The following is a 10,019-nucleotide window of genomic DNA, read 5'->3' on the forward strand; positions in this document are numbered from 1 at the left end:
ACTCACTCAGTGCGGTTTGTGAGTTTGTGAGTTCTTGGACGCCCTCCTTCCTCATTACCGATAACAAGGGTAAGTTCGCCAACGACATGGGCGTGCATGGCTACAACGACTTCGCAGCAGTCTCTAGACGGGTATCACTTGTAGATGATGTACATCGGTTCTTGATTCACCGTTGGTTCTGCCTCTTTTCACAAGTTGAGCGCATCTCCGATAAATCACCAAGACAATACAAATTTCTCGTTTGGGGAACTATTCTTTTCTTTGTGAGGAAAATAAATGGAACAGCTTGCCTTGTTGATTGTCTTGAAACATGTCAGCAATTTCCTGGGAATATTACGTGAAATATGAAGATACACAGTCTTTGTGTTGTACATTGATAGAACAGCTTGCATTGTTGATTGTCCTGCAAAATGTCGGAAATCATTTACCTTGGTATACGTCAAATATGAACATAAACAATGAAAAGACCTTTCACAGAGAAATCTGCGTAGTAAATCACGTCAGCATAGGCATGTTGTATAACATCCCCAGGTTTAACCTAAATCCACCTCTACCGGTAATGGTCCTTGGAAACTACAATAGGCATTGCTGGCAATTGGACGTTATCTCGTGGTGTCATCTTATGAACCATCATCCGCATATGTAGGACGGGGTCGTGGGTGAGAAGATCAAACATGCTGATCTTATACTAATGTAGAACCCCTCGGGCATTTTACTCCAGATAAATTTCACCTCATTTAAATCATTTACATGAAACATTGACCGCCATTGATTTACATCAAGAATGCTCACCATGGCGGACCTTTGAAAGAAGCTCAGGTCGGGGCAGCGTGACACGGGGTTGGAGGGGACTGAGGGTGTGTGACTGGAAGGAGGGTGGGGGTTACTTCTGGGCGTTAGCTGTTCATCTTCATCTTCGACAGAGATGGTCCCTCGGTACCAAACGTCCATCCCACAACACGTGACTGTTGACACGCGGTCTTGAGGGAAAGTAGACGACACATAGCTAAATACTAACATGTAATTCGTTTAAAAATAAATCACCTGCCTAGAAGCCAGGGAGATACCGATATTGATTCTGCCAAAGACCTCCTGCCTGGTAATCAAGTTTTTTTTGCACTCAACGGGCTCTTCTGACGAGGAGTAATTTAAGAAATAATCCTAATACACCTGAGATCTTGAAATTCTTATCAAATTTTGTCATCCGAGTCTCTGACATGCAGAAAGCTGCGTTAATTTGTCTCCAAAGACAGGTAAATTGCACGTGTGTTTGTAATGCACGGCAAATAGCCAAGCATGGAGGGGAGTAGTATCGGGAAGACGTCCGCCCCCCATCGCGTTCCCAGCGCGTTGGTTGTGTCCCCACCTGCCCCTCAAACAACCTATCACCCCCTGTCCCCCCGTTACGCGTTCTATATCGATCTCCGCGCGCTCATCGGCAATTTCTTCGCATTTGTCACCCGTGAGGGACCTCGAGCCAATGTATAGTGACATGTTACATGCCGCATGGACGCAGGGATCCTCAGGGGCTGGCTCGTCGTTCACAACCATGTAGGTCGACCTAAGTGATCACGAGGTTGGGGCTTACTCAACAGCACAACGAGTTCTCCCCCTTGCCATCAACACAAATAAAGCATTGTCAGGCTATTCCGGTTGATTTGTAATAGGTTTAAAATTTGAAGAAAAAATATTCAGAATGGATTACATAACACCAGTTATCTCCCTTTGCCTTTTCAAAAACGCAGAATCTAGCATTACTCTTGTGGGTGTTATGCGGGTTGGAGACTGACAAGACACAGGTTCTTAGATCAAACTCCCCCTGGTCGAGGCTGATGTGAAAGTAATATATACCCCCGTCGATAATTGGTGTTGGAAATCCGGAGATTAATTATTTCTGTAAATTCGCCATTAGTGTGACGTGACATAATGTTAGTGGCTGAAGGGGTCTGCTCCCCGCGTTTCACTACAAGGGGAGCGCATCATTATCCCAGCCATTGATTTACTTCCAGCAACCAAATCGTCCCTAATACACACCGATTGCTGTATTTAGAGAACCCTTAGGCCCAACCAGTCCACACTGGTCAAATCTAGTCCTTTAAAAATATTACATTCGTCAAACTAAAATCCACATAAGTCCCGGTCGTCAATCATTGCAAGGAAACACCGGTTGCCATGTTGGATGCGATTGTCCTTGGTCTAATACGAAAATACGAGATATGCAGTCTTAAGTTATCTGCCCTGTAAACAGAGGGATATACGTTCGTCCTTTTCAGGGTTGTTAATTGAAAGCACGTGTATAAATTTTCATTCACTGTCAGTGGTAACAAAAATAATGAAGTTCTTGCTTGTCACGACTCTTTATGGGCGAGATGTGCGGTTCTGCATTGTCAGGGCTGTTAGGAGAAGAAACGTGTACTTATTTCGTGTCAGTGTTGTTAAAAGACGAGATATGTTGTTCTTTATTGTCAGTGCTGTTAGGAGAAGACATGTGTAGTTATTTCGTGTCAGTGTTGTTAAAAGAAGAGATATGTTGTTCTGTATTGTCTGTGTTGTTAGGAGAAGACACGTGTAGTTATTTCGTGTCAGTGTTGTTAAAAGAAGAGATATGTTGTTCTGTATTGTCTGTGTTGTTAGGAGAAGACACGTGTAGTTATTTCGTGTCAGTGTTGTTAAAAGAAGAGATATGTTGTTCTTTATTGTCAGCACTGTTAGGAGAAGACATGTGTAGTTATTTCGTGTCAGTGTTGTTAAAAGAAGAGATATGTTGTTCTTTATTGTCAGTGCTGTTAGGAGAAGACACGTGTGTAGTTATTTCGTGTCAGTGTTGTTAAAAGAAGAGATATGTTGTTCTTTATTGTCAATGTTGTTAGGAGAAGACACGTGTAGTTATTTCGTGTCAGTGTTGTTAAAAGAAGAGATATGTTGTTCTTTACTGTCAGGGCTGTTAGGAGAAGACACGTGTAGTTATTTCGTGTCAGTGTTGTTGATAGAAGAGATATAATGTTCTTTATTGTCAGTGTTGTTAGGAGAAGACACGAGTAGTTATTTCGTGTCAGTGTTGTTAAAAGAAGAGATATGATGTTCTTTATTGTCAGTGAGGTGAAATGGGGTATAACGTCGCGTTCAAGATTATTGCACTTACATAGCGTCGTGCATGCACGTGTGTGTGTGAGAGAGAGAGAGAGAGAGACAGAGAGAGGGGGTTATCCCCTTAAATCCGAACGTCAGGCAGATGTAACAACAAGTACCATTTTTTTACGTCTTTTGGTTTGACGCAACCGGGGATCGAACCGGGCAGACGCTCCATCAACTAGACCACGGAGGTGATAGGTGTTGTTGAGAGAAGACATGTTGTTTTACCGTATCAGTGTTAATAAGGAGATATGCGGCTTTACTTCACAGCTGCTTTGTGACAAGATAAGCTGCTCACCATTGTCAGAGTTTTTCAAGTGAGAATATATGTGGTTTACTTTTGTAGGTTCACGTATGTACGGGCTTCTCCTATAAGTGAGGAGGCACGGGTGGCCCAGTCGTCCCTGAGTTGCGTGCCCTGGACACGCCAGAAACCTATGATGGTGGGTTCGAATCCCGGTTCGCCCCGATTATGTTTCTAGGTTTGTCAGCACCATACCTGTGCTCGTGGGTTTCACCGAAGTGGTAAACGTCTGAGACCTGCATCACATTCGGGCTTTCCTCCCACATTAAGCTGACACGCCGTGATATAACTGGAATAATGTTAAAAGCGGCGTCAAACCAAACTCACTCACTCACTCACTCACTCCTTCAAGTGAAGAGCTACGTTTTGTTTTTGTTAAATGCCGAATTCAACAATATATATGTGACGACGGTCTGTAAATAATCAAGTCTGGACCAGACAATCCAGTGATGGACATCATCAGCATCGATGAAATTCATCAAGTCAGCGAGTCTGACCACCCGATCCCGTTAGTCGCCTCTTACGACAAGCCTGGGTTGCTGAAGACCAATGTTTACCCGGATCTTCACGGGAAGAGACAAGCATAGGTTGCTTAAGACCAATGTTTACCCGGATCTTCAAGGGAGGAGACAATCCTGGGTTGCTGAAGACCAATGTTTACCCGGATCTTCAAGGGAGGAGACAAGCCTGGGTTGCTGAAGATCAATGTTTACCCGGATCTTCACGGGAGGAGACAAGCCTGGGTTGCTGAAGACCAATGTTTACCCGGATCTTCACGGGAGGCGACAAGCATGGGTTGCTGAAGATCAATGTTTACCCGGATCTTCAAGGGAGGAGACAAGCCTGGGTTGCTGAAGACCAATGCTTACCCGGATCTTCACGGGAGGCGACAAGCATGGGTTGCTGAAGATCAATGTTTACCCGGATCTTCAAGGGAGGAGACAATCCTGGGTTGCTGAAGACCAATGTTTACCCGGATCTTCACGGGAGCAGACAAGCATGGGTTGTTGAAGACCTATCCTAACCCGGATCTTCAAGGGAGGAGACAAGCATGGGTTGCTGAAGACCAATGTTTACCCAGATCTTCAAGGGGGGAGACAAGCCTTGGTTGCTGAAGACCAATGTTTACCCGGATCTTCACGGGAGGCGACAAGCATGGGTTGCTGAAGACCTATCCTAACCCGGATTTTCAAGGCAGGAGACAAGCATTGGTTGCTGAAGACCGATTCTAACCCGGATCCTCACGGGAGGAGACAAGAATGGTCAGCTGAAGACCTATTCTAACCTGGATCCTCACGGGCCTGAAGAGCTACGTAGTTCTTCACCGTTAGTGTTGTATGTTACATAATGGCGTCTCGCCCCCTTCATTTTGAACGGTGAAGGAATCCTTGGTTCCATTGGCTCTGTGAGGTGCTCTTCCTTGTTATGAAGTCAATGCTGATTGTTCTTCGGTTGTCTTTCAACAGGTGAAATTGGGGGTCAAATGCTGCCTTAAACAAGATTTCAGTTATATCTCGGCTTTTAGTGAAGAAAGTCCAAGGTTAACGCCAATGACGAGGTGAGCCCATGAGCGCGGGAATTGTGCTGACAGACCATGGACCATTATCAGACTCAAAGAGCAGCGGATCCCTGTAACAAAGGGACGCAACTCTGTACAGCGAACAGATTATCCCATCCGTCTGGATATGGCTCCGTCATATTGCCATATGTTCCCAAGCGCGCAGAAGGCTCCAGTCGGAACCCATTTCGACTCGAACGATGACGTCATTGCAGCTGTGGGGAACCTTTTGGAAATTGGGATAAAATCCTTCCCACATCGATGGCAAGAGTATCAATGTGGAAAGAGATTATGTTGAAAAATAAATCATCTTAATGTCTTTAAGACACGCCCTTCTTATCAGGCTCAAAACACATAAATGATCCATCGAGTGTCATGTTAAGTAATGTAAGAACTATATTATGTAGAAGAATTCGAAACACTTCCTTTTCAAAAAAGCTTTACCTTCGCAAAACCGACCTTCACATTTTGTACCGTTACTTTTATTGACATTGCTTTGACTATTGGACATATAAAAAATTACTACTGTGTATGACTTATCGATGTTTCTATTGGTACGACACATACTGCGGAAGGATGCAGGTGCTCTGGAGGATGATAGATCATTGTCCCTTCTCTGAACCTTCATCCTGGCTCCCTGGCTATCGCGGTTTCCAATTCATATTTCATGGCTCCTGCCATTTAATGTTTTATTTGAGAAGTGTTGAAATATGCTTGTATGCGACGTCCGTTGCCGATAGAGGATGCAGCGTCGCTCAACAAGTTGTTACAATCGATCCACCGCTGCCCGATGTCCCTGCAGGGGTTTGTCAACTGTACGCTACTTATTGCGGAGCACACTCCTCACTGCAACACAAGGAGAGCTTTTTCACGGTTTGACTTTTTAAATGTGTTTTCATTACCTTTGCTAATTAAAAACAGATTAAGTAGATAATTTTATGAGATACACTTCTTTCCATAATTGTAAAACTATCTGCTAAATCAGAATATTTCAATCACTATAAAATAATCATGATGAGGTGTTTGCGAAACGGCCAGCGTATCTTCCCGACCGATGGCACCACGCATAAACACATGCAAAGGCAAGTGAAGTGTTCATTTGGACAAACACGGGAACATATGGCACAAGTCACAATAGGGATTTGCAAAGGTCAAATTTTAAATGTCTACATGTCTGCCATAACACTCTCTGAAGGCTATACTTATGCCTTGAATCTTGTAACCCTGATTAAATAAATTTTTGAGCAAGACTCGCTGAAGTGATCAGACACTGCTGGATGAGGTGAGCACTTATGCCCTGTTCTGTTTAAAGAAGAGTTTAAATTTGACTTCATCATGGGAAAAGAAAATAATTGACATGAGCATCCCTGTGGTTTGGGATGCTTTCAACTGATGAGACTTCTTTACCCCCCGCAGGATTCCCCCACAGGTTTCCCCCGCAGGATGCCCCCGACGGCTCCAGCCTCGAGGTGTGTGACGCGAACCGTGTCTTAAACCGGACATATTGTTTCCGGTATGACATTGATGATTGAATGTTTCTTTGTTTATTTGTTGATTAACGCCGCATTCAGCAATATTCCAGCTATATGACAGCGGTGTGTAAATAATCGAGTCTGGACCAGACAATCTAATGATTCACATCATGAGTATCAATCGATGCAATTGGGATACGGTGACATGCATCAACCAAGTCAGCGAGCCTGACCACCCGATCCAGCCAGTCGCCTCTTACGACAAGCATATACGTTTATTACGGCAAGCACGGGTTGCTGAAGACCTATTCTACCCCGGATCTTTGCGGGTCTGATTGAATGTACTGGTGATGTCAGTAACAGTGGCACTATGAAGAAGCTGGTTATAAGAACGTTCGCTGGAACCAATTGGTCATATAAAGGTTCATGTTGGCTCTTGTCGAGATTGGTAAACTTGTGAGACCTGCATCGCTACGGGATTTCATTCTACGTTCAGATTACACGCCGCTATATAAGTGGAATACTGTTCAAAGCGGCGTTAAACCCAACTCACTCACTCATTCTCATAGAGATTCGGATGGTTATTGGGACCTGGCCGGATGGACTTGTATCGTGATACTACGGAAAGTACCTAATACTGAACAACGGATCCCGCGTCCTCGGGACGTGCCAGTGTTTTGAGGACGTACCTGTTACACCCTGCAGTGGCTGCAATACCACGTTAACTTTGAAACTTAATATATTCCAGTGACATACAACCCCCCCCTCCCCCTTTTTTTTTTTTTGTTCACCACCTATTTCAGCTATAGGGGCGGTGGTGTAGCCATGTGGTTAAAGCGTTCGCTCGTCACACCGAAGACTCAGGTTCGATTTCCCACATGTGTACAGAATGTAAAGCCCATTGCTGGTGTTCTGTGATTTTGCTAAAGCGGCGTAAAACAATACTCACTCACCGTTTCAGCTATGTCATTGTTTTGCATTTTGGGAAATTGACGTTGGCTTTCATTGTTCTTTCATCCTTGACAGCAGTTTCACAGACCTTTTCAAATGTGTGCCTTTGTATCCCTAACACACGCTCCTTGGATCGACTGGTTACAATGCCTGCTCTGTGAGAGGTCTTGGATCTGGCCTCAGCTGTGACCTAATTGATTTTGTGTCATCGAATCCAAATGTCTGCTCGGTATATCTGGTCTGTCTGGTCCAGGATCGATAGTTATACAACCCGACAGAGCCGATACATATATTGTCGAATACGCAGTAGTGCCTCTTCACTCACTCACTCACTCACTCACTCACTCACTCAAAGAGATGATCGCCTTATCCTACAGAGATTGGGGTTGTGAATCCACGTTGATAGAATAAGCGGTTCCATGGCACCTTTCATTCTATAATGAAATATGTCTGTTGAAACACCTACCCCCTCACCACTCCCTCCCCCACCCTTATTCTGATCGATTATAGAATTACAATTTCATCTCGACAAGATAATAACATTCCGTGAAATGAATATCTGTCAACCTGCCCCAACTCGCCTTCCATCAGTGACACGTGAAGAGCAAAAAACCTTCACTTCCTTACCATTTTTTTCTATTTTGATATTTCGGTGGGTTTTTTTTTTAATTTCAATTTTGTATAATTGTAAATGCTTGCGGAAGAGCTGTGATACATTGCCACATGTAAAAGTGTTGACCTGTGTGCGTGAAAGGCCATTGTCTATGCTGATCATTAGGCGAGGTCCATGTGAAGCCATCGGTCAACCTCTATCGTAGATAATCGCGAGCTTTATGTCCATGATCCGCTCCAAAAATGCGTCTTTAATTTGTCCGTGGAATTTCTGGATCCATTGCACTCATCACTCTCATTAGACTTATCACTCTCACCTCAGTTTTTTCTCCACTCTCACCTTTCTCACCGCTCTCGGTTATCACGCAGTTCTCACTTCTCTCGGCACTCTCGCTGGTCGCGCCGTGTCGATGCTCTGTTCTCACGCAGTTCTCACCCTTCGTCATTCTCGCTGGTCGCACCGTCTCACCGCACTCAGTTCTAACGCAGTTCTCACTTCTCTCGTCATTCTCGCTGGTCGCACCGTCTCATCGCTCTCAGTTCTAACGCAGTTCTCACTTCTCTCGTCATTCTCGCTGGTCGCACTGGCTCATCGCTCTCAGTTCTCACGCAGTTCTCACTTCTCTCGTCATTTTCTCTGGTCACCGCTCTCAGTTCTCACGCAGTTCTCAGTTCACACACACACGGTTCTCCATTCTCTCGCCACTCTCGCTGGTCACGCCGTCTCACCGCTCTCACTACTCTCAGTTCACACACACGGTTCTCCATTCTCTCGCCACTCTCGCTGGTCATGCCGTCTCATCGCTCTCACTACTCTCAGTTCACACACACGGTTCTCCATTCTCTCGCCACTCTCGCTGGTCACGCCGTCTCACCGCTCTCACTACTCTCAGTTCACACACACGGTTCTCCATTCTCTCATAATTCTCGCTGGTCACGCCGTCTCACCGCTCTCACTACTCTCAGTTCACACACACGGTTCTCCATTCTCTCGTCATTCTCGCTGGTCACGCCGTCTCATCGCTCTCACTACTCCCAGTTCACACACCCGATTCTCTATTCTCTCGTCACTCTCGCTGGTCACGCCGTGTCACCGCTCTCACTACACTCAGTTAACACACCCGATTCTCTCGTCACTCTCGCTGGTCACGCCGTCTCACCGCTCTCACTACTCTCAGTTAACACACACGGTTCTCCATTCTCTCGTCACTCTCGCTGGTCACGCCGTCTCACCGCTCTCACTACCCTCAGTTAACACACCTGATTCTCTCGTCACTCTCGTCACTCTCGCTGGTCGCGCAAAGTTGTTTGTCTCCTTTAAATTGTATATCTTGAAACTCTGTCTGAAAATGTTTCTTTTTCAAACAATAATTCAGATATACACACTAATACCGCTTTGGTTGGACATAGTCAATTTGTTTCGGTTTGAACAAAATTTGTGTATAGACGAGATCAAAATGAATGGAATAATGTTTGACAGAAACTGATCATGTCTCTTTTTAGCTATACATGTTTTAAGATTGTTTGTAATTGAAACCAATCTCGGTACATTTCACCCTAAAAGACATTATATACGCAAGAGAAGAGCCGTGTCCCCGAATGTGATGACGGAAAATGTATTGAAAATTATGACTTAGGGTGTGAAATTTCAGTGTGATTGTCACAACGTCTACCAGCACATTCTGATATTTGATGTAGTCATAAGATCTTTGTGGCAATTGTTTTAAAGACAATGTAATGGATTAGTTTTACGTCTCATTTGCCGTCGTTGCCATCAGCAGTTGCTTAATGTTTTATTTCTAGGAGAGTTTCGAAATAAAATACGACATAATATCACTCCCGCCTACTGCATACTCCCGGTAACTTGTAACATGTGGCAATAGGGTTGGGGGGTGGGGGGAGGGAGGTAGTGGGCAAGGTGGGGTAAAGGGATCAACCTGGCAAAGACTATTTAGATCTCGTTTGATTTAGATTGGGTTTGAGCATATTG

The sequence above is a fragment of the Haliotis cracherodii genome, unplaced genomic scaffold, assembly GCF_022045235.1.
Source record: "Haliotis cracherodii isolate W230 unplaced genomic scaffold, xgHalCrac1.p SCAF_5, whole genome shotgun sequence".
NCBI lineage: Eukaryota > Metazoa > Mollusca > Gastropoda > Lepetellida > Haliotidae > Haliotis > Haliotis cracherodii.